This window comes from Hippopotamus amphibius, chromosome 3 (genome assembly GCF_030028045.1).
Source record: "Hippopotamus amphibius kiboko isolate mHipAmp2 chromosome 3, mHipAmp2.hap2, whole genome shotgun sequence".
NCBI classification, from domain to species: Eukaryota; Metazoa; Chordata; class Mammalia; order Artiodactyla; family Hippopotamidae; genus Hippopotamus; species Hippopotamus amphibius.
Genome location: NC_080188.1, coordinates 126,359,737 through 126,385,351, shown reverse-complemented (window position 1 = coordinate 126,385,351; position 25,615 = coordinate 126,359,737). Strand labels below are relative to the sequence as shown.

General features: G+C 42.8%; 1 non-coding gene across 1 annotated transcript; it reads right to left on the bottom strand.

Annotated features, from left to right (window-relative positions):
* Positions 1-9,415: 9,415 nt before the first annotated feature.
* LOC130850611 (small nucleolar RNA SNORA70) lies at positions 9,416-9,550 on the bottom strand. Its single transcript, XR_009052974.1, has one exon. It is a non-coding gene; the product is annotated as a small nucleolar RNA SNORA70 (small nucleolar RNA).
* Positions 9,551-25,615: the final 16,065 nt, after the last annotated feature.

Below are 25,615 nucleotides of genomic sequence, written 5' to 3'. Positions count from 1 at the left end.
GACCTACTGTTGATTATCCCTGAACACAGGGAACTCTGTTCGATATTATGTAACAACCTAAATGGGAAAATAATTTGAAAAAGAATGGATACATGTATATATGTAATTAAATTACTTTGCTGTACACCTGAATATTGTTAATCAACTATAATCCAATAGAAAATAATAAGTTAAAAAAAAAGAAAATAACGTATCTGATTAAAGCTTTGAAAGATGGCTGAGGGACTTCCCTGCTGGTCCAGTGGGTAAGACTCCACTCTCCCAACACAGGGGGCCTGGGTTCAATCCCTGGTGGGGGAATTAGATCCCACATGCATGCTGCAACTAAGAAGTCCACATGCCACAAGTAACAGTCTGCATTCAGCAACTAAGACCCAGAGCAGCCTAAATTAAAAAGAAATTAAAAAAAAAAAAAAGATGGCTGAGAAAATGATATTGCTAGGGACACAACATGAGTAGCAGCTTAAGTGTAGCTAGAAGGTTCTTGCTGCTGTAGGGGCAAGGACTGAAGGTGGGTGGAGACTAAGGTATGACCAAAAGCTAGTGAGAAAGAAGAGCCTGGCAGGCACAAGAAGGCAGGGGCCAGCAGCTCACCTGGGCCCCAGATTTCCGGGGGCCTCGGATCCTGCAGGATGAGAACCCTTATTCCAAGGTCTCTTCAGAAGAAAGGAGCATGGTGGGACTTTCCTGGTGGTCCAGTGGTTAAGAATCCACCTTCCAATGCAGGGGACGTGGGTTCAATCCTCGGTCAGGGAACTAAGATCCCACATGCCGCAGGGCAACTAAGCCCATGTGCTTTAGAGCCTGCGTGCCACAACTGGAGAGCCCTTGCACTGCAACTACTAAGCCCATGCGCCACAACTAGAGAGAAGCCCACGTGCTGCATGCTGCAACTAAGACCCGAGGCAGCCAAATAAATAAATAAGTATTTTAAAATAGAAGAAGAAGAAAGGAACGTGGACTTCTGTTTCCAAATGCATGTGCTATGGTTGTGCTTACAAGATCCAGCTCCATTGAAATGCTGGCTGAATTCAAAGTCGGGATAAACAAGCATTTCCTCCAAACTGCACTAATGCCATGTCAGTGACCTTGAGGGCTGAAGATGCTTCTTCTGGGGAAGAGCTCTCAGGCTGGTGTGTTTTTCAGCACAGAGCTGTTGCAGGGGCGCTGTGACCAGGCCCATGGCCTTTGTGGAACATTCCCTGTCTCAGTGTCGTGGAAGCAATAACTGGTTCCGGGGAGAGACCCCGAGCCAGGAAAGGGGCCAGGAAGCTGAGCCCCACCGGGTTCAACAGCTCGCTCATTTAGAAAAATGGACTTGTGCCCTCCTTTTTATCTCAGGAGATCTGAAGGAAAACAGGCACGCAAGACAGAAGTCAGATACTCAGAATGACCCCTTTTTGGCGCAGGGAAGACAAAAAAAAAAAAAAATCCAAGAACACGATTCATTTTCATCATCTCTGGTTTTCAAAGGGGGCTTTTTTAAAAGTGTATTTGCTGGGATACCCTTTAAAATCATTTTCTGCTAAAGTAGATAGCCAGTGGGAAGTTGTTGTATAACAAAGGGAGTTCAACTCGAGGATGGAAGATGCCTTAGAGGACTGGGATGGGGAGGGTGGGGGGGACTCAAGGGAGGGTGGGGGGGGAGTTGAGGGAGGGAAGGAATACGGGGATATGTGTATAAAAACAGATGATTGAACTTGGTGTACCCCCCCCAAAAATAATAAATTTTTAAAAAAATCATTTTCTGCAAAAGATTACCATGAGCTGCACTTTTTGGGGTAGGAACGGTGAATGCTGTTTTTGGAATGCAGGGTAACAAGGGCAGCAGGGGCCTGTCATAGAAGGGGGTTCGTGGCTGTGGGAGAGAAGGTTGTATAGCGTAAACCTCATCCTACCAGCCCAGGGGACTTATTCTAAGAGACGTGTATGAGGAATGGTTGTCAGTGTTGTTCTAGATTGACAAGGTGTTAATTTCTTGGTAGGTTGTAACTTTAAAAATAAAAGATTATTTTAGGGTTAAAAAAAAAATCAAAGTGAGAGTAAAAACTGCTTGGCAGAGGGCCCAAGGCTGCAGGCCTGGGTCTGGGAATCCTCAGTGTGGATGGCAGCAAGAGCAGGAAAATGCCCGCTGGGCTGGGTAGTTGGCGGGTAATCCCAGAGTTCAGGGGGCACTCCCTACGGAGGTGGGGGTGGGAGAAAGCCAGACTGTGTAGGGGTTGAGGAAATGGAAGCAGCATAGATAGTTCTTTAGGGTAGTTTGAGTTTGCATGAAAAGTTAACGTTTAAATGAAAAAAAAAAAAATCTTTTTTTTAACTATGATTTTTTGGGGAGGGGGGTACACTGTGTGGTTTATGGGATCTTAGTACCTCCACCAGGAATTGAACCCAGGAAGCGCAGAGTCCTAACCACTGGACGACCAGGAAATTCCAGCTTTTTTTTTTTTTTCTTTTTTTTTTTTACGGAGAGTGATTGGAGGGAAACCAGAGGGGGCTGCAAGGATGAGGAAGGGCGTTTCTGTAAGACGGGCATCAGTTGGACATTCTTGATTGTAGATAACAGGAAACAAAGAATAAACTCCGAATAAACTGGAGTTCTTAGCTCCCTGGAGCTGGAGCAGCTCCAAGGCTAGTCAACTGTGTGGCTCAAAGATGGCACCTTCATCCACCAGCTCAGGGGTTGGCTTTGTTTTCAAGGGGATTCCCCTTAGGGTTGCGAGATGCCCGCTGCAGCCATATGGCCACATGCTTCTGCTTTCACACCTCCTGTTTCCAGGCAGGAACGGCTTCTCGGCATTTTTCAGGAAATCTGTGTTTTGCTGAACCCTGAGCGGGGCTGAATTCATGGGTGTAGGACCAGTGCAGCTGCACAGGGCCCAGAGCTTAGAAGGATCCTGCACTTAGTTTAATGTTCTGTTGTTGGCACCTTGAAAATTCTTAATAATTTTTGAACACGGGACCCCACACATTTCATGGCTGGACCTAATCCTGAAAAAAATTAGGAAAAAAAAAGCGTTCTAAGTCTCCCTTAACGGTTAAGGCTCAGCAATCCATGTGGAGACGTTACTGCTTCAGAAGAACTCACTGCTATCAGGTTAAAAGCAAAAGGAGAAATAGGACTGTGAAAGCGAGAAGTCATCATGATGAAATCAGTCTTGCTTCTTGTAGCTGTTACGATTTTGTAAATGTATGTTCGTGGCCCTGATAACAGTGTCAGTCTTTTTTTTTTAATTATGGTAAAATACACATAATGTAATATGTACCATTTTAACCATTTTTGATTGTACAGTTTAGTGGCATTAAGTACAATCACACTGTAGTGCAACCATCTTCACTATCCATCTCCGAATCTTTTCACCATCCCCAACATAAACTCTGTACCCATGAAACACTAACTCCCCATCACCCCCCCACCCCACTTCCCAGACCCTGGTAGCCATGAATCTACTTTCTCTGTCTAACAATTTCACTGCTGTTTGCAGGAAGGTACTTCTTTCCTTCAACACTGATCTGACCTGTGACAAATCTGTACTCTATGTTATGTAAATGGCTAACAAGTCAATTGCGAACCAATCTGAACGTACAAATCTTAGTGCTGGTGTTGAAATCTCTTTAGAATAGTCATTACGATCTCAAAGTTTGTTTCAAACTTTGCAAGCATCAAATGTCAATCAGAACTGAAGATGAAACGCTAATGAATGTTGAATTCTCATGCTTTAGGTGAACTTTCTTTTTAGAGTTTTTGGCTCTCTGCTATTTTTACCATACTGTTTTATTTAAATTTCCTATACTCAGACTTCGTTGATGAGATTGAATTGCAGTATACACATGTTAAAAAAAAGAAAGAATTTCACTGCTCTAGGTACCTCATACAGGTGGGATCATACAACATCTGTCCTTTTGTATATGGCGTATTTCACCGAGTAATGTTTTTAAGATTTGTCCACGGGACTTCGTAGGTGGTGCAGTGGTTAAGAATCCGCCTGCCAATGCAGGGGACACAGGTTCGATCCCTGCTCTGGGAAGATCCCACATGCTTCGGAGCAACAAAGCCCGTGTGCCACAACTATTGAGCCTGTGCTTTAGAGCCTGTGAGCCACAACTGTTGAGCCCACGTGCCACAACTACTGAAGCTCATGTGCCTAGAGCCCGAGCTCCACAATGAAAAGCCACCGCAATGAGAAGCCTGAGCACCACAATGGAGAGTAGCCCCACTTGCCACAACTGGAGAAAACCCGTGTGCAGCAACGAAGACCCAACACAGCCAATAAATAAATGGAGAAATAAATAAATGAATAAATTTTAAAAAAAGATTTGTCCACATTGTAGCATATATCAGAATTTCATTCCTTTTTAAGGTTGAATGATATTCCATTGCATGGATATACCACATCAATGAGTCATTCTGGCAACTAAAATATAAATTAATAAATTTGTATGCGGGTATTCTTTATACAAATTTTGTGGGTGGTGTTGAAGAAATAACACTGTGGGGAAATAAAATAAGTTCTTAAATTGGTCATTTCACCAAGGGATTCTGTGTAGTACTGCTAATCTTGCTGGAAGATCCAAATGTTACATTATTCAAAAACTACCCGAAAATGTTCATAGGAGGACTCCAGTACTTTAAATATTCACTGTAGGCTCCAGTTCTGTGAATACTTTAAGAGGAGGGAAAAAAAAGATGTAAATGTTATGTATTACTCCAACAGGAAACCAGAAACTGATCTGAAATCTGAATTAATAGTATTGATTTCAATAGCAAAACCAAAATCAGGACTAGCAGATAAAATATTTTCCTCATTAAGGAAGGAGATGAGGGACTTCCCTGGTGGTCCAGCCCTTAGGGCTCCGTGCTTCTACTGCAGGGGCGAGGGGTTCCATCCCTGGTTATCGGGGAACTAAGACCATGCAAGTTGTGAGGCCAAAAACAAATTAAAAAAGCAGATGAGGAAATGAGCTTTCACAAAGGATGTTGAAGATGCCCTTTTGACCGAGGTCAATGCAAAAAATGGTTTTTACATCTGGACTGCTATGAAAGTTATCAAGAGTATCAGATGGGGCAATGACTGCTTTGTATGTTTTACATTTTCATTTTAAGAATGATAACTTCTAAATATTAAATATTTCTAATATTATTTCTCAATCATTGGCTTCTAACTGGCATTTAATATGTGTTTATTTCCCTTTTATTCTTTTGTATTGTCAGATGTCTGAATCAGGTAGAGATTATTTTTTACTTGTTATTGACATGTATAGTCTTGTGATACATTGATTGGTTCATAATAAATGTTTCAATTATTATTATATATATATTTATAGAAACCTCAGAAACTTTTAGTACAAGCCTATTCCATGATACAGCCAATATGAAAAACAGTATGGAGGTTCTTCAAAAGTCTAAAAATAGAACCAGCATATGACCCAGCAATCCCACTACTGGGCATATACCCAGAGAAAACCATAATTCAAAAAGATACATGCACCACAATGTTCATTGCAGCATTATTTACAATAGCCAGGACATGGAAGCAGCCTAAATGCCCATCAACAGATGAATGGATAAAGAAGATGTAGCACATATATACAATGGAATATTACTCAGCCATAAAAAGGAATGAAATTGAGTTATTTGTAGTGAGGTGGATGGACCTAGAGTCTGTCATACAGAGTGAAGTAAGTCAGAAAGAGAAAAGTAAATACTGTATGCTAACTCATATATATGGAATCTAAAAAAATGATACTGGTGAACTCAGTGGCAGGGCAAGAATAAAGACGCAGACGTAGAGAACAGATTCGAGGACACGGGAAGTGGGGAAGGAGAAGCTGGGACAAAGTGAAAGAGTAGTATTGACATTTATACACTACCAAATGTAAAATCGACAGCTAGTGGGAAGCTGCTGCATAACACAGGGAGATCAACTTGATGCTTGGTGATGACCTAGAGGGGTGGGATACGGAGGCAGGGAGGGAGGCTAGAAAGGGAGGGGATATGGGGATATATGTATAAATACAGCTGATTCACTTTGTTGTACAGTGGAAATTGGCACAACAGTGTAAAGCTATTATACTCCAATAAAGATCAAAAGAAAAAATTTAAGGACTTCCTAGGTGGCCCAGTGGTTAAGAATCCACCTGCTAATGCGGGGGACACAGGTTCGAGCCCTGCTCTGAGAAGATCCCACATGCCACAGAGCAACTAAGCCCGTATGCCACGCACCACAATAAAGAGTAGCCCCCTCTCTCAGCAACTAAAGCCCGTGTGCAGCAACGAACACCCAACACAGCCAAGAAATAAACAGTAAAATTTTTTTTAATTAAAATAAATTAAAAAAATAATAATAAAAATAGAAACATACAAAATATTGGGAAAAATACAAAACAACGTATTGTTTTGGCAGGATCATCCATGGGGAGGGGGGAGGGAGAGGGAGGCACGCCCTACAGGCTGAAGAGGGCAAGGATTGTTGCCTTTCAAGTCTCCTCCAGGACACATTCCCTTCCCCCATCAGGCCCTCTCAGGCCGCTCACTGCTCTTCCTGTCTGCGCCTCCATGATGCTTTCTCAGTTCAGATGCCTCTTTCTCCAGGAAGGCCTCTGGACCTCACAGCCTGGGTTTCTTGTCAACCGATGACATCTGCTTCCCTCCTGGCTTCCTCAAACTCAGGCTCCATGTGGCCAGGGGCTGTGTCTGCACCATCCATCCCAATTTCCCCAGTGCCAACAAGGTGCCTGCACAAAAGAGGCTCTCAGTAAACACTTACTGGAAGAACGAATCTGAGCCCGCAGTCACCTTGTGAATGGGTTAGGTGCTGTACCCATTTGCCTTGTGAACCACAAAGGCTTGGAAATCCGAGGACTTAACCAAGCCACGGAGTCAAGCATTAGCAGAGACACCACTCAAAACACAGAACCTTCCAATCCACCATCCAAACCCCTGCCAGCCCTGCTCCAGGAAACCCAGAGCCAGAGGGGCAGGGGCCCTGGGAGCACAGACCCCATCTCAGCAGAGAGACTGGGGGCTGGGTCTGAGTGGCTACAGCACATCTGCTGACAGGAGATCCTGTAAGAACTGTGTGCCGCCTTAAACGGTTCTGTGAAATTTTCTTATTCTACTTCAGCAGAGGGGACACTCGTTGAAATCAGGTAGCATTAATTGGTGCTTGCTCCATTTGTCCTAATAAACACACTTTCAGAGGTCAGGTGGTCTGCTGAGCTGTAGGGTTAACCTGAGCTCTGCCTAGAACAGCATCCTGAAGATGGAGGGCTCGTGAAGGCTTTTCCAAATTTTTATTTCACCCCTAATATACTCTTTTTTTTGCTTAAGAATATTTCTGTTCTCTGATTAGACACAACCATTGTAAAGCCCTGTCTATCTCCTGCAGTGTAACCATCCTTACTGGCAACATACAAAGTAGCTAGCAGAGGAAAACCTGCTGCCCACCCTTCTACAGCAGCTTCAAGGATTTGGGCTTGAAGGGTGTTAGTAAAGTGTTTGCTAGAGGAAATGGCCCTCTGGTCAGGCTGAGCAATCTCCTTCCAGGTGGCATCTGCCTTCCATGTCACCAGCACAGAGGATCCCCATCTCCATTCTACCTCTTTAGAAGAGCTTCTGTGCTGAAACAGTGGAGAGGTACTGGTTGCTGTATCACAGGAACAACAATGGTTACACCTAAAGATGATGTGTGTGCAGGTCAGGTACCATATTCAGAGCATCCAAAAATGAGTAGATCTTAACCACAAATATCATGGTTAAGTGTTTTCAATACCCCACTTATGCCTGCTGTTGCAAAAATGCAACACACCTGGAGCAGACGCTATTGGGTCCCTCCCTCCTCCCCTCCACCTCTATGTTCTTCTGTACATGGAGACGGTCTCTCATTGCATATACCTGCAGCTCTGACAGAGGTTTCCTTGGACCACAGGGGCGTATCCAGCCCATGCACAAGGAATGCCGGAAGTTGGGGAAATGAACACCTTTGGAAGCTACTCTCAGCCAATGCCTGATGGGAGTGGGAAGATAAACACCCAGCTCCTTGCCCCTGGGGTGAGACCACGCCAATGGAGGGCGGATGTATCGCTTGTGTAAAATTTTGCATAAATGCATATATGGTCTGTGATGGTTAATTTTGTATGTCAACTTGGCTAGATCACAGGGCACCTAGATATTTGATGAAACATTATTTCTGCGTGTGTGTGTGAAGGTGTTTCTGGATGAGATTAGCATTTGAATCAGTAGACCTAGTGAAGAGGATGGCTCTCTCCACTGTGGGTGGGCAGCCTTCAGTCTGTTGGTCTAGAACAGAACAAAAAGCCGGAGTAGGAGAATTTGCTCTCTGTCTGACTGTGTGAGCCGGCACGTCAGTTTCTGGCCTTGGACTAGAACTTTCACCATTGGCTCTTCTGGTTCTCAGACCCTCAGAGTTGGACTGGAACCATACCACCAGCTTTCCTGGGCTTCCTGCTTGCAGATGGCAGGTGGTGGGATGTCCCAGCCTCTCTAATCATGTGAGCCAATTCCTTAAAATAGAGAGAGGGATTTCCCTGGTGGTCCAGTGGTTAAGAGTCCGCCTTCTAATACAGGGGACACGGGTTCGATCCCTGGTCAGGCAACTAGGATCCCACATGCCACGGGACAAAGAAGCCTTGTGCTCTGCAACTAGAGAGAGGCGTGCCCGTGGCAACAAAAAATCCCGCGTGTGGCAACTAAAAATAATAAATACGTAAATAAATAAATATTTTTAAAAAGAAAGAAAAAATATATACATAATAAAATATATGTAAATATAAAAATGTAAATATATATCTATATCTCCTATTGGTTCTGGAGAACTTGGTGAAACGGTCATAATACGTGTTTTTATGCAGTCTCTTTTTCCTTTACCCTTTTTTCTGTCTCCCTTCACCCATATTTCCCACCAACACCCCCCATAACCCAGATTAACACTCTGCTATGTATCCTCCTGTATTTTACCAATACTCTTTTTTTTTTTTTTTGAAAAAAAAGTAGGATTTATTTATGGGCACGAGTAAGGAGGGGACAGCGCCAAGGCTCTCATGAGTGCAGGGCCCGCCATTTGTCTAGGGGGCCACGATCAGGGATATATTTGACCCCATAGCCATCCAGGATGAGCCGCTTTTCCGCCACCATGTTTTCAAATTCATCGGCATTAAACTTAGTAAATCCCCACTTCTTGGAGATGTGGATCCTCTGGCAGCCACGGAACTTGAACTTGGCCCCATGGAGGGCCTCAGTCACATGCTCCTTTTTCTGCAGCTTGGTGCAGATGGACATTATGATTTGGCCAATGTGGGCCCTGGCCACTGTGCCCTGAGACTTTCCGAAGGTACCGCGCATACCTGTCTGGAGCCTAGATTGGGGACAGCATGCCAGTCATGAATGTCCCCTGGAAAGGGCTGTCTCCAAGGTCCCTTAGGGCAACCTGTGCAGACAACAGGCTGCATACACTACCGAGGAGGCTGCTGTTTGCAGCCATTGCACACTGGGCTCCCATGGGGAAAAGAGCACAGTTGGCTTAATTGGCTGCAAACCAATACTCCTATACTCAAGAATAAACCTATATATAATTATAAATATGTGCAAATGTACATACACAGGATGTGGGTTTTGTTTGGTTTTCTAGTTACTAGAAGTGCTGGTACCAAATGCACTTTTCTTTTCTCACTTAGCAATGCCTCATGGGACTCTCTTCAAGTCAACTGTTACAGCTCTAATTCACTCTTTTTTCATGGCTGTAATATTCTACAAGTGGCATTCAGTTACCTGTGGGTCTTTGCTTTGGTCTTGGTTGTATGCCAACATGAATATTGCTACAATAAATCTCTCATGGGTTCTAAGGGGTGGAGTGGGATTGAGTGGGTTGAAAGACACAAGAATTTTCTATTTTGCTAAGTATTAGTTGAGTGGTTTTTTTTTTTTTAAGTAATACTCATTTCCACACACACACACACACACACACACACACACACACACAAAATGCATGGAAATTCCTGTTTCCTTGTATCCTCTTCAGCCAACGGATGCTAAAGTTCTTTTAAATTTTTGCCAGACCAGTGAGTAAAGTGGCATAGCAGTACAACTTCAATTTGCATTTACCAAACTTTCAGTCAGTTTAAGCATCTTTTCCTTTGTTTGCCATTTGGAATTTTCCTTCTGTAAACTGCCTCTTTATATGCTTAGTTCATTTTTCTGTCCCATCTTGGTTTATAGAGCAATATTAAGCCGCAATTGTCTCCTACTTTGTAAATATTTTTTTCTAAATCTATTCTCTGTCTCTTCACTTTGTCTCAGTATCTTGTGGCATATGTACGTTAAAATTTTTTATTTAGTCAAATGTGCCTATCCTTCCCGTCATAACTTCTGGGTTTGCAGTCTTGGTTAAGAGGGTCTTCTTACCTTTTGAATTTTCTTACGAGATTGTTATTACATTGTCACATTAAAGAATTTGATCCTTCTGGAATTTATTTTGGAGACTGGTGTAAGGGACGAGCCCAAGTGCATTTCCCTCCAGATGTGTAGTGAGCTGTGTGCAGCCCTCCTTTTCTGCTAAATCGACATTCCACAGGTGCTATATATTAAGTCCTAAAATGGATTGGGACCCAGCTTCATATTCTTAATTTGGCTCCATGAATCTGTTTGTCTGATTCTTTGCCGACACCATATTGATTTCATTACAGTGTCCTAATAATGGCTCCTTTCTTGGAAGGCAAGTCCCCCTTCACTATTCTTTTTCGTGTATTTTGACTATTTCCAGACTTGTATTATTTGAGGTAAGCATTAGGATTATGTAAACCAATTAAAAGAGAAAACTTGTTAGAATGCTAATTTAAATCGCATTAGATGAATATACTAATTTGGGGATAAATGACCATTTTATGCTATTATATCTAACCATCCAAAAACCTGGGACAGTTTTCTGTCTGTTCCATTTTTCAACGTCTTTCAATATGATATTGAAAAATATGATTGTTCCTATTAATCTGTGCTTTTCTTGACAAATTAAGACTTATTTTTTGAGTTAATTTTTGTGTATGGTATAAGGTAAAGGTCCAACTTCATTCTTTTGTGTGTGAATAGCCAGTTTTCCCAATACCATTTGTTGAAAGACTGTCCTTTCCCCATTGAATGGTCTGGGCACTCCTGTCTAAAATCTGTTAACCATCAATGTGAGGGTTTATTTCTGGGGTCTCCATTCTATTCCACTAGACCATGTAGCTGTTGTTATGCCAATATGGCAGTGCTTTTGGCAGGTCTGTTTCCTTTTTTTAATTGAAATATACTTAACCTGAAACTAACACAATATTGTAAATCAACTCTGTGCCAATAAAAATTTTAAAAATAATAAAAATAAAAATCTACCAAAAAAGACATATATTTGACATCTAACGTTGTGCAAATTTAAGGTGTACATGTTCATTTGATAATTTTATATATTGTAATACGATTGCCATTTAGCATAGTTAGTACCTCTATTGGATCACATAATTACCCTTTCTTTTTTGTGGTTGAAATCATTAAGTTCTCATCTCTCAGCAAGTCTGATGGTTATAATACAATATTGTTTGGCTGGTTTGGTTTTTTTTTTAAGTCTTTATTGAATTTGTTACAATATTGCTTCCCTTTTGTTTCTGTTTTTTTAATTTTTGGCTGCATTGGGTCTTCATTGCTGCCCGTGGGCTTTCTCTAGTTTCAGGGAGCAGGGGCTGCTCTTCATTGTGGTGCGCAGGGAGCACGGGCTCTAGCGCTCAGGCTCAGTAGTTGTGGCGCACAGGCTTAGTTGCTCCACGACCTGTGGGATCTTCCCGAACCGGGGATTGAACTCATGTCCCCTGCATTGGCAGGCGGATTCTCAACCACTGCACCACCAGGGAAATCCCTGGTTTGGTTTTTTTAACCTTATCTGGCAGTTTGCCTTTTATTGCAAGTATCCAGTTCCTCGCATTTAGTGTAACGAATGACATACTTTCAATATTACTTTCAATTCTTTCAATATTACTTTGAGTAGAATTTATTTTACATTGCTATTTACTTTATTTTGTTAAGTTTAAAGCAATCATGTCTTTCTTCAAAATGTTTTAACATACTATTGAATAAAACTAATGTTTCAGAAAGAATTCTTATTCTGCCACTTATTAGCTACATGCTTGGGCAAGTAATTTAATTTCCCTGAGCCTCAATTTCCTGATCTGTAAAATGTGAATAACAACACCTCTTTCAATTGATGTTTCTGAGAAATAAATAACTATTGAACAGAAAGGGCCCAGCAGAGTAAGTATACAATAAATAGTTGCTAAAACACATTTTTTGAATCAAAGACTGCAGGTTTGTCTTACGATGCCATGGGGCTTTGGTGCTGCCGAGGTCTCCTCTTCCTTGGTCTCTATTTTTGCGGGGAGCAGGAGACCGGGTGCTCTGTTGAGGGTGTGGATGGATGTAGAGGCTTTAAAAAGGAGGTTAATGTTTGAAATAGTTGATAATGGAGACCGGAGAGGGGGCTGCCCAAGGGATGGGCCGAGGTCAGGATGTAAAATTTCTTTATTGTCACAGCCGTGGGACTTCTGAGGTCCTCAGCAGAAGGAGAGATCAAAGAGAGAGTAGGGACTTTTGCTAGGGAGAACATGGAGGACCTGGGTGGAAGAGTGTGCAGGAGAGTCTGGGAATGTTCTGGAAAGAGAAGTCAAGAAAGAAGATGCTGGGAATTCCCTGGCTGTCCAGCGGTTAGGACTCTAAGCTTCCACTGCTGGGGCCACGGGGTGGATCCCTACTCAGGGATCCCACAAGCCTGGCAATGCAACAACAACAACAACAAAAAACCACCACCACCACCACCAACAAAACTTTTCTAAATCTGATGAAAACTATAAACCCACAAATCTAAAAATTCAATCCACCTCAAGCACAAAAAAAATGAAAAAAAAAAATCAAAGGCCATCATCAAAGTGTTCCAAACCAGTGGTAGAAAGAAAAGCTAAGAAGCAGTCAGAAAAAAAAAAAATAGCAAGACTTCCCTGGTGGCATAGTGGTTAAAAATCCACCTGCCAATTCAGGGAACATGGGTTTGATCCCTGGTCTGGGAAGATCCCACATGCTGTGGAGAAACTAAGCCCATGTGCCACAACTACTGAGCCAGTGTGCCACAACTACTGAGCCCACACGCTGCAGCTACTGAAGCCTGCACACCTACAGCCCGTGCTCTGCAACAAGAGAAGCCACCACAATGAGAAGCCCATGCACCTCAACAAAAAGTGGCCCCTATTCACCACAACTAGAGAAAGCCTGCACACAGCAACGATGACCCAAGGCAGCCAATAAATAAATAAATAAATATTTTAGAAAAAAGAAATAAAAGATATGTTACATACTGAGAAATAAATCTGTTGATGACAACAGATTTCTTGTTGGTAACAATGGAAGCAAGAAGACAGTGAAGCAACATCTTTAAGTTTTGAAGAGAAAACAAAAGAGGGCAAGCCTCCTAGGTGGTGCAGTGGTTAAGAATCTGCCTGCCAATGCAGGGGACATGGGTTCGAGCCCTGCTCCAGGAAGATCTCACATGCCACGGAGCAACTAAGCCTGTGCACCACAACTATTGAGCCTGCACTTTATAGAGCCCGTGAGCCGCAACTACTGAGCCCATGTGCCATAACTACTGAAGCCCATGCTCCATAACAAGAGAAGCCACGGCAATGAGGAGCTCACGCACCACAACGAAGAGTAGCCCCCGCTCCCCACAACTAGAGAAAGCCAGCGTGCAGCAACGAAGACCCAACACAGCCAATAAATAAATAAATAAATTTATAAAGCAAAACAAAACAAAAAAGCAGAGGAGGGGACACTTCCCAACTTACTTTGTAAAGTAGTTGGTATTAGCCTGATACCATCAGCAATGCACAAGAGTTCCAGTTTCTCCACATGCTCATCAGCACAACCTGGAATAGCCAATGCAATCTTGGAAAAGAAGAATGAGATCAGAGGACTTATAAGACAGCGTAGTATTAGCATAAAAATAGAAACATATGTCAAAACATAAACCTATGGAACAGAATAAGGCCCAGAAATAGATCTGCACATGTATGGTCAATTGATCTGTGACAAAGGGGTCAAGAGAATTCAATGAGAAAAGGGTAGGCTTTTCAGCAAATAAAGCTGGGACAGCTGGACATCCATTTGGGGAAAAAAAAGCGCTTCGATCCTTACTTCATACCCTACACAAAAACTAATTCAAAATAGATTATAGACTTAACATGGAACTAAAACTATTAAACTATAAACTAGAACTAGAAAATTCTAAAGTGTTCTAGAAGAAAACCCAGGAGAAAAATTTGATGGCTTTAGGATGACCAAAGATTTCTTTAATAGGATAGAACAAGCATGAACCATATTTCTTTTTAAATAATTGTATTTGTTTATTTTGGGCTGCACTGGGTCTCCGTTACTGCACGGGCTTTCTCCTGTTGAGGAGAGCCAGGGCTACTCTTCATTGTGGTGCACGGGCTTCTCATTGTGGTGGCTTCTCATGTTGCAGAGCACCGGCTCTAGGCACACAGGCTCAGTAGTTGTGGCGCACAGGCTTAGTTGTTCTGCGGCACGTGGGATATTCATGGAACAGGGATTGAACCCATGTCCCCTGCATTGGCAGGCGCATCCTTTACAACTGCTCCACCAGGGAAGTCCCAGATCAAGCATGAACCATAAAAGAAAAAAATTGATGAAATAAATTAAAATCTATTCTTAGAAAGACATCATTAGCAAAACGAAAAGGCCAGCCACAAATTGGGAAAAAATATTTGCAATACACATATTGCAAAGTCAAAGACTTATATCCAGATGTATAAAGAACTCTAAAAACTCAATAACAAAACAAGACAAAAAAGAAGAGCAAAATATTTGAATGGAAACTTTACAATAGAGGACGTATGAAGCCAGACACAAAGAGTACATATTGTATGAAATTCTAGGAAAGAAGAATGTAATTAATAGTGTCAGAAAGCAGATCACTGATTGCCTAGGGCACGGGGTGGGTGTGGGATTGACTGGGATGAGGCATAAGGGAGCATTTGGGGGTGGTGGAGATGTTCTTTACCTTGATTGTGGGGATGGACATGGATGTTTGCATGTTTGTTAAAACTCATTGAGTCGGGAACTCCCTGGGGGTCCAGTGGTTAGAACTCAGCACTTTCACTGCTGAGGCCCAGGTTCAATCCCTGGGCTGGAAACTAAGATCTCTCAAGCCCTGTGGCGTGGCCAAAAAGCAAACAAACAAACAAAACTCATTGAACTGTACACTCAAAACCTATGTGTTTACTGTAGGCAATATATCTTAATACAATTGATTTTAAAAAACAAGTGAAAATACCTGCCCTGCCGCTTCTGTGTCCTTGAATGTGTGTCTTCCCTTCTCTGTATCTCAATTCAGTCATCTGTAAAATGGGAATCATTGTATCTCACAGGGTCGTTTGGAGATAGTTAAATGAGATCCATTCACATGAAGGGCCATGCTGTGAGCACTCCACAAAGGCGAGGTAGTATTCCTGGGGGAGAGGCATCCAGTCCCCGCCGGCACCTATGGAAAGCCCACTTGGTCCCTTCAATTGCATCCTGGCCCTCCCCACCCTGAGAGCAGGACCACTCCAGATCTACCAGCTCTTTATGCCAAGATCACACAGCTCTTGGTGGCCAAGGTCACACAACTCTTCTCCCGTGCCCCAGTCTCTGATGATGCCCAGGGACTCTGTGAAGCCCCTCAGACCCAACTCTTGGGCTCCCATCAGCCATCATCCTTGAGGACACACTTGACTCTGGCTCCGTCCAGCCCAGAAGCACAGCACAGGCATCGGGGCTGTGAGAAACCCAATCTGTCTGGGTTCTCTTTTCATTTCTACCCCTCAACCAGGGTGTAGGCCATTGGGACTGGGACACAGGCTCCTCCTGGGGACACCCCAACTTCTCTGCTCCTTTCTGAAGCCCCTGCTGTTCCTCTCTTCTCCTCTCCTTTCATTATGCCCCTTGGGGAGGGTAGAAATTTGGTGGGCTCAGTAGCCGAGCATTCGTTCTTCCAAATCTATTGTTTATGACACGGAAACCAGCAACGTGGCTCCTTTTGTTCCACTGTGTCCTGAGTCAGTGACTAGAGAGGGAGTGCCACCGGATAAAAGGAAGTGTGTGTGTGTGTGTGTGTGTGTTTGACCTGTGATGCTCTCTCAAAGTGCTCTCCTATTCCAAATACCTATGAGGAGGAAGAGTGCAGTCTGAGGGAACAGCACTAACACTTAGTTTTGGCTGGACTGGAGAGAGATTTTGGAGGTAGAAGAGGCAAGAGTTTGGGGGAGGAACTGAGAAGTTGGGCGTGGGGATGGGGGAGGCAGTGCAGCAAGAACAGACAAACAAACTTGGAGCTAGAGAAGGGCAGAATGTGAGTTTAGTCACCAGTGCCCGTGGGTTCTAGCTCGGGAAGGAGGGGTAGGTGCAGGAGACCGTTGGTGGGGGTGGGAGAAGAACTCGGTAGGGAGGCCAGGGGATCAGGCCGGTCCCGCTGCCTGCCTGTTTGGCGTCTGGCAGGGAGGCAGCAGGATTTTCTTTCCTTCTTTGCCAAGATTTGAACAGAGTGAAGCTCTGGAATTGCCCTGGACCTACAGCCACTCCAAGCCGCAAGTCAGGGCATCTCGTGCCAGATCATCACAGTCAGCTCCGGGGCCCTGTCCTTTGTGTGGCTACCTCATCTGGGACCACATTTCCAAAGGGTCTCAAATCTAGAAATCGACAGTGATCCGGAAAGGCTAGAAGGGGTGGGTGGGTGGATGTGTCACTGTCAAAATGGAACTTTTTATTTCTTCCTTTAATGTGTGGATTCCACCAGGGATAGAACTTTGTGTGGCCCACTGCGCTGTCCCAGGCACATTGTGTATCCACAGTAAATACCTTGCTTGGGTCAAGATCTGAGGGGATTTCCTAGGGAGGGGAGCAGCCTAGTGTCTTCTAGAAGGCTCCATAGGCAGAAGGCTGACCATCTCATGGAAGCCAAAGGAAGACAGATTTTGACCCTGCATCACAATGGACCTTGAAAAACCAGAGCTGCTGTGAGCATACTGTTGCCTGAGGTGACCACGTTGGGGCCAGAGGTGGGCCTGGAAGGAAAGGGACTTGCTTCAAGGCAGAACTGAAGGGCCCCTGTGGGTCTTTCCAGCCACTGCATCTGGGACTTGGCTCCCGAGCCACGTTGTGGTGGGTCCGGCAACAAGATCTCAGCTCTCAAGTCGGACAGAATTGGGTTTAAATTCTGGCTCCTCCATTAAGCTGTGTGACCTTGGGCAGGTTACCCAATGTCTCTGAACCTACTACCAAATCTGTGATATAGAGATCCTAGTGATACAACACCCACCTCAAAGCCTGGCTGTAAGCATTAGATTCAAAGGATTAGCCACGCACAAGCCTTTAGCACAATATCTAGTATGCAGTCAATGCTCAGGAAACAGTAGCTATTGTTACTGTGCTGCAGACGGGTCGGGGCGGTGGAGGGGGCTGGTGCCTAGGGCCCAGTGAACTAGGACAGATCACATGTAAAGTAAATCAACTGGTGGGCAGCCAGAAAGGTGCCCGACAGTGCCTTTCTTAAATATCTGAGTGCACTTTTCTAGCTGCTTTTTTTTAAAAATAAATTTATTCATTTATTTTATTGGCTGTGTTGGGTCTTTTTTGCTGTGCGTGGGCTTTCTTCAGTTGCGGTGAGTGGGGGATACTCTTCATTGTGGTGCGCGGGCTCCTTATTGCCGTGGCTTCTCGTTGTGGAGCTTGGGCTCTAGGCACTTGGGCTTCAGTAGTTGCAGCACATGGGCTCAATAGTTGTGGCTCACGGGCTCTAAAGTGCAGCCTCCATAGTTGTGGTGCACAGGCTTAGTTGCTCCGTGGCATGTGGGATCCTCCTGGAGCAGGGATCGAACCCGTGTCCCCTGCATTGGCAGGTGGATTCTTAACCACTGCGCCACCTAGGAAGCCCCTACTTTTCTAGTTTGATAGAATTTTGATTCATACACTTCCAAGTTATCACTGGAAGGACAACATTCAGAGATAGGGAAAGTGTCATTTTTAGGAGAGTTATAGAAATAGATCCTAAGTCCATAACTGGTGTAGAGATTTCTCATACATGTCAGAGAACTGACCAATAACTTGATTCTAAGTCCTTTACGTAAGCAGGGAGGTCCACAGACTAATTTTATTCTGCTCTGTAAGAACAACCAGCTCCAACAAAAAAACTTTTTAAATTGCTTTACATCCAATTTTACATTTCTTTAATTAAACCGTATTAATACAAAGTGAATCATTTGTAGATTCAGAAATTTTATCAACAGTGATAATAAAATTGCAGTTTAAAAATATTTAGCAAACGTAATTAACATTAGGCCAACATTTAAAAATTCGTGGGGGTTTCCTAGGTGGTGCAGTGGTTGAGAACCCGCCTGCCAATGCAGGGACACGGGTTCGATCCCTGCTCCAGGAAGATCCCACGTGCCGCGGAGCAACTAAGCCCGAGCGCCACAACTCTTGACCCTGCGCTTTAGAGCCCGTGAGCCACAACTACTGAGCCCATGTGCTACAACTACTGAAGCCCATGCGCCTAGAGCCCGAGCTCCGCAACAAGAGAAGCCACGGCGATGAGGAGCCCGCGCACCACAATGAAGAGTATCCCCCACTCACCGCAACTAAAAAGAAAGCCCACGCACAGCAAAAAAGACCCAACACAGCCAATAAAATTAATAAATAAATTAATTAAAATTCTCAGAACAAAAACAAGGTTAAAACACTGATTTTGAGACTCCCACTTGGAGCTAAATCCACAAGAGAGGTTGAATTAGTCCTAAAATGAATTCAATGCTCCTATCGCTCCCACCCCCACTGGAACTAACAGCAGAAGCATAAGCAAAGTTTTGCCAAGTTAAGCCTACAGGATTGTTTGATCTCACAAACCACCACCACCAAACCCATGAAAGTAAACTACCGTGAGTGAATATTAGCAGAAACAAGAAACCATTTATGGTATATAGTCTGAGGTAAGGTTTCAGTTTTGTTTCTCCCTCCCCTATTGTTCCAGCACAATTTTTTGAAAAGATTCACCTTTCCACGTTGAATTTTCTTGGTACCCTTATCAAAAATCAATTGACCATGTATGTGTAGGTAGGTCCCTTTCTGATCTCTCTAATTTGTTCCATTTATCTATATCTTTATATCATTATCTATATTTTAATACTAATATCCCAATTTCTTGGTTACTTTTTTTTTTTTTTTTACTGCCAAAAACCTTTCTTCTTCTTCTCTTTTTTTTTTGGCTGAACCACTTGGCATGTGGGATCTTAGTTCCCTGACCAGGGGTGGAACCCATGCCCCCTGCAGTGGAAGCACAGAGTCTTAACCACTGGACCACCAGGAACGTCTCTCAAAAAAACCCTTCTTTAATCAAATTCCAATATATAGCTTTAAGGTAAAATTTGAAATCAAGTAATGTAATTCCTCCAACTTTGTCCTTTTCCAAAGATGTTTTATCTATTATAGGTCCTTTGCATTTCAATACATATTATAGAATCAACTTAATTTCTACAAAAGATTCTGCCAGTATTTTAACTGAGAATCCACTGAATCTATAGATAAATTTGGGGAGAATTGATATCTTAACAATATTGAATCATCCAATTCATGAACCTGGTTGCTAGTCCAGTGGGTTAACACAGCGCCCAGCCTTGTCATCCTGTGGTTGCTGCAACTGCCCATACATACTTATCAACAGGCACGTCGGTGAATCTCTTGATTTCCAGATATATTTCTGCTGTCCTCCTTGTGAAACAGAACCCTAGCTCCTCATGATAATCAGGTTTTGTTACTTCTGCTAGTGTTGGAACTCCTTTCTTAGCTGCTGGCTAACTGGTATGAGGAGCCCAACATGACTAATTGGCAGCCAGAGCTTTCGATGTAGTGGAACTTTGTGTACTTGGTGGAAGCATATTCCCCCCACTGGCCATGTGTACTAGATCCAGAAGGCGGGGTCACTCCCAAGCTAGTGTACTTGCTGCACCTTTAAGGGGTCATTCTAGCATTCTCTCAGGTCAGCAGCTTCTGGGTGTTGCAGCATATGGTAGCACTAGTGGTACTTTGGCAAACTGGCCATTGTCACATCTCATTCTCTATAAAGTAGGTCCAGGGATGGTAGAATAAACACTCTTTAAGCCCTCAGATGGTGGTGCTGGCCAAGGCACTGCAGGCAGGGAAGGCAAACACATACCCAGAGTGCATGCCAGTCCCAGTATGGGCAAATCACAGCCACTCTAGAGCATGGATCCAGTGTAATTCACCACCCACGTTATTGGGTCATAACCTGCATTCCTGCCACTGTGGTACTACTTAAGGAACCAATTGTGCAAACACTAGCGTAGGCTAGACAGAAGCTGACTTACACCTACAGGAGAAGGCACATTGTCCACCATATTGTTCAGTTCCTCTCTGTGATGGGTGCTGTCTGGTGGGCAGTAACACGAGACACAGATCTACACTCTTTGTCCCCACTCCCATAGATCTATTCACATGCTTCTTCCCCATACTTCCTTGTCTCTGGCCTCTCAACCTTGTTATTTCCAGGCCTCTGACCGAACACCTGAGGCTTTCACTCCTGCCCAGGAGTCCATACATCCTGAAATCCATTAATCCCAGGCCATTAATTTTCCACTTCACACCAAGCTGGTGACCAGGTCTACTGCTTGAAGCTCTGCCCACTGGGAGGATTACCCCTCACTACTGTTTTTCACCCTGAGTAGGACTGTAGAACAGCAGTAATTCATTTTTGGTTTTCTCCCACTTATCATACTGACCCATGTAAGAACCAGGCCTGAGTTTTTACTGTTTACTGGTCAAAGGGACTCCCCAAAAGGCCATAAGTGTGAGCTGAGGGAGAGGTATTGATGCAACGGATATAGACGGGGTCAAGCTGTATAGTCATGAAATTTTGGATCTTCTCAGGTCTAATCTTGAATATATCACCTCGAACTTGGTGGGGCTGACAATTTCTAGGTCACGATAGGCAGGAACGTTGTACCTTAGCCTGCACATACATAGAGCTCTCTCTTGCTCGGGCCCTACTCAAACCTGGAAGCCTTCCAGCCACTCAGTGAGTGGATCAGAATAGAATTCCCACGTGTAGTACGTGCTGTTGTCTAAATCCAAACAATGCCTACCAGACACAGTACGTTTTTTTCATGGTAGGAGGTGCAGGGTGCAGTAACTGTAGTCCATTGTGTGACTAGACCACAATTTCTTTATCCATTCATTTGCTGATGAACATTTAGGTAGTTTACAGTTTTTCATATTATAAACAAGCTATAAACATCCTTGTACTTTTTGTGAATGTATTTTTAATTTTATTTTGGGAAAGTATGTAAGAGAGAAATGTAGACTTAACTTTGTAAGTGCCAGTTTCCCAAAGTGGTTGTACCATTTTCTCTCAACGGCAAGAGTTCCCGTTGCTCCACATCTTCTCCATCATTTGATATTTTAGCTTTTTTTATTCTAGTATATGTGAAGTGGTATCTTATTGTAGTTTGAATTTGTGTATCTTTGATGACTTTTTTTTTTTTTTGGCCGAGCCTAGCAGCTTACGGGATCTTTGTTCCCTGACCGGGGACTGAACCTGGGTCCTTGGCAGTGAAAGCTCAGAGTCCTAAGCACTGGATCGCCAGGGAATTCCCTTTGATAAATACCTTTTTGTGTGTTTATTGATCATTGACTTGTGTATCTTTTTAAAAATTGTTTATTTTATGTGGAATACAGTTAATTAACAATGTTGTGTTAGTTTCCGGTATACAACAAAGTGATTCAGTTATACATATACATGTATCTATTCTTTTTCAAATTCTTTTCCCATTTAGGTTATTACAGAGTGTTGAGCAGAATTCCCTGTGCTATACAGTAGGTCCTTGTTGGTTATCTGTTGTAAATATAGCAGTGTGTAAATGTCAGTCCCAAGCTCCCAGTCTATCCCATGTGTATCATTTTTTGTGAAGTTTCTTTTCAATTCTTCTGCCCATATTTATTGTTTGTCTTTTTATCATTGATATGTAGGGGTTCTTTCTTTTTTTTAGATCTTTATTGGAGTATAATTGCTTTACAATGTTGTTGCAGATGTTCTTTATATATTCTGGATGTAAGTACTTTTTCAGGTATTTGTCTTGCTAATATTTTTTCCCTATGGTTTATCTAGTCATTTTATTAATAAGTCACAGAAAGAACATATGGAAAGCACAGAGAAGAGGTAATATATTAAGAGATAATGGATAGGACTTCTGTGATGGTGCAGTGGTTAAGAATCCGCCTGCCAATGTAGGAGACATGGGTTCAATTCCTGGTCTGGGAAGATCCCACGTGCTGTGGAGCAACTAAGCCTGTGCGCCACAACTACTGAGCCCATGTGCCATAACTACTGAAGCCCATGCACCTAGAGCCTGTGCTTTGCAACAAGAGAAGCCACCACAATGAGGAGCCCGTGCTCCACAATGAGGAGCAGCGCCCCCCCCCCCGCCCCCGCTGCAACTGGAGAGGGCCTGTGTGTAGCAACGAAGACCCAACACAGCCAATTAAAAAAATAAATAAATTCATTAAAAAAAATGATGGTGGGGTCTTCCCTGGTGGTCCAGTGGTTAAGAATCTGCCTTCCAATACAGGGGATATGGGTTCCATCCCTGGTCAGATCCCACATGCCTCAGAGCAACTAAGCCCTCATACCTCAAGGAAAGATCCCGCATGCTGCAACTAAGACCTGACGCAGGCAAATTATTAATTAAAGAAAAAAAAGAATGATGGTGGAATAGGAACTTCCCTGGTGGTGCAGTGGATAGACTCTGTGCTCCCAATGCAGGGGGCCCAGGTCCCATCCCTGGTCAGGGAACTATATCCCACATGGGAGCCGCAACTAAGAGTTCCCATACTGCAACCTGGTGCAACTGAATAAATAAATAAATATTTAAAAAAAAGAAAGAAAAAACAAAAAAAGAAGAAGAAGAGGGACTTCCCTGGTGGCGTGGTGGTTATGAATCCGCCTGTCAATGTAGGGGACATGGGTTCGATCCCTGGCCTGAGAAGATTCCCACGTGCCACAGAGCAGCTAAGCTGGTGCGCCACAACTACCTAGCCTGCGCTCTAGAGCCTGTGATTCACAGCTACTGAAGTCTGTGTGCCTAGAGCCAGTGCTCTGCGACTAGAAAAAGCCTGCGAGCAGCAACGAAGACCTAATGCAGCCAATTAATTAATTAATTTTTAATAAATTTATTTATTTATTTATTTATTTATTTATTTATTTATTTATTTATTTTTGGCTGCATTGGGTCTTCCTTGCTGTGTGCAGACTTTCTCTAGTTGTGGTGAGCAGACTTCTTATTGGGGTGGCCTCTCTTCTAGAGCACGGGCTCTAGGTGCATGGGCTTCAGCAGTTGCAGCACGTGGGCTCAGTAGTTGTGGCTTGCAGGCTCTAGAGCACAGGCTCAGTAGTTGTGGCGCACGGGCTTAGTTGCTCCGCGGCATGTGGGATCTTCCCGGACCAGGGATAGAACCTGTGTCCCCTGCATTGGCAGGCGGATTCTTCACCACTGCGCCACCAGGGAAGCCCTAATTAATTAATTTTTTTTAAAAAAGAATGATGGTGGAATGAACCCATTTTCAGATCATGAAAAACTGAGTTTCATAGCAAGGAATCTGCTCAAAGATCTTTTAAAGGGTATGTTTCAAGAGGAAAGAAAATTATCCTAGAAGGATAGCTCAAGTTGTAGGAAGGAATAATGAAGTGAAAATATGGTGAGCATGTAGTTAAATCCAAATAAACATGGTTGGTTTAAAGCAATAATAATAATGTCTAATTTATGTAATTAAAAAAAGTGGAACTGGGATATTCAGCGACCACTCTATATAGATCATGGTGGGCAAGATAACAACCAAAGAAAAATTTTAAGGTCTTTTTCTTGTAGGGAAGTGAGTGAGGCACAAGATTATTGTTTTATGTTAAGACTTTATTAAGTTAAATGTGTACGTTTAATATGATCATCTCAATAGATACAGAAAAAGCATTTGGCAAAATTTGATCAGCGTGATAAAAACCCCCAGAAAAGGAGGAATAGAGAGGAACTTCCTCAACCCAATTAAAGGCATCTAGAGAAAAAAAACCACAGCAAACATGTTACTTAATGGTGAAAGAGAATGCTTTCCTCCTAAGAGCTGGAAAAAGGCGAGGATGTCCATTGCTACCACTTTTATTCAGACTTGTATTGGAGGTTCCAGCCAGTGCAATAAAGTAAGAAAAAAAAAAAGAAAAAGAAAAAAGAAAAGAAAAGAAATGAAAAGACATCCAGTTATCTGAATTGGAAAAGAAAAAGCAAAGCTGCCTTTGATGTTGATCATCTATGTAGAAAACCCTGAGAAATTTACCCACCACTCAAAAAAAAAAAAAAAAAGCTACTAGAACTAAAATGGGAGTTTAGCAAGGTTGCAGGATGCGATATTCAACAGTAAATTACAGGGAATTCCCCAGTGGTCCAGTGGGTAAGACTCGGTTCTTTCATTGCCAAGGTCATAGGTTCGATCCTTGTCAGGAAACTAAGATCCCACAAGCCATGTGGTATGGCCAAAAAAACCCAAAGAAACAAACAAACAGAAAATAAATTATATTTCTATGTACTAGCAATGAGAAATCATAAATTTAAAATTTAAAAACATTTAAAATCCCATAAAATATTGAATATTTAGGGATAAATTTGACAAGAGACGTGCACGACCTAGACACTGAAAACTACAAAACAACGCATAAAGAAATTAAAGAAAATCTAAATAAGGATAGAGACACACCTGAGATCATGGCCTGAGAAACTTGATGTTAAGACGTCAGTGCTCCCCAAACTGTAGACGTTAACAAGCTGTATCCTAACATTTATAAGAAAATGGAAAGGATGAAAACAAGAGGAAAGTTGAGGGATTACAGTATCTGAATTCAAGATGTATTATAATGCTACCATAATTGAGACTTTGTGGTATTGGCATAAAGATAAACATATAGATACATGCAACAGAACAGAGAGTCCAAAAGTACACCTGTGTGTATAGGGTCAGTTGGTTTTCAGCTATGGTGTCAAAGTAATTCAATGGAGAAAGGATAGTTTCTTCAACAAGTGGTGTTGAAACAATTCGATAACTGTATGAAAAACGGAAAAAAGAAAAAGAAAAAGAGAGAAGCATGCCCTTACTTCATACCATGTACAAAAGTTAACTCGAAATGGATTATTAAATAAATAAATAAATAAATAAATAAATAAATAAATAAATACTTCCTTGGCAGTCCAGTGGTTAAGACTCTGCACTTCCAATGCAGTGGACATGGGTTCCATCCTTGTTTATGGAACTAAGATCCCACATGCTGTACAGCACAGCCAAAAAAAGAAAGAAAGAAAGAAAGAAAAAGAAAAAAGAAATGGATTATAGACCTAAATGTAAGAGCTAAAACTATAAAGTCTCTAGAAAAAAAAACCTGGAGAAAATCATAATGGCCTTGGGTTTGGCAAAGATTGCTTTCTTTTTTAA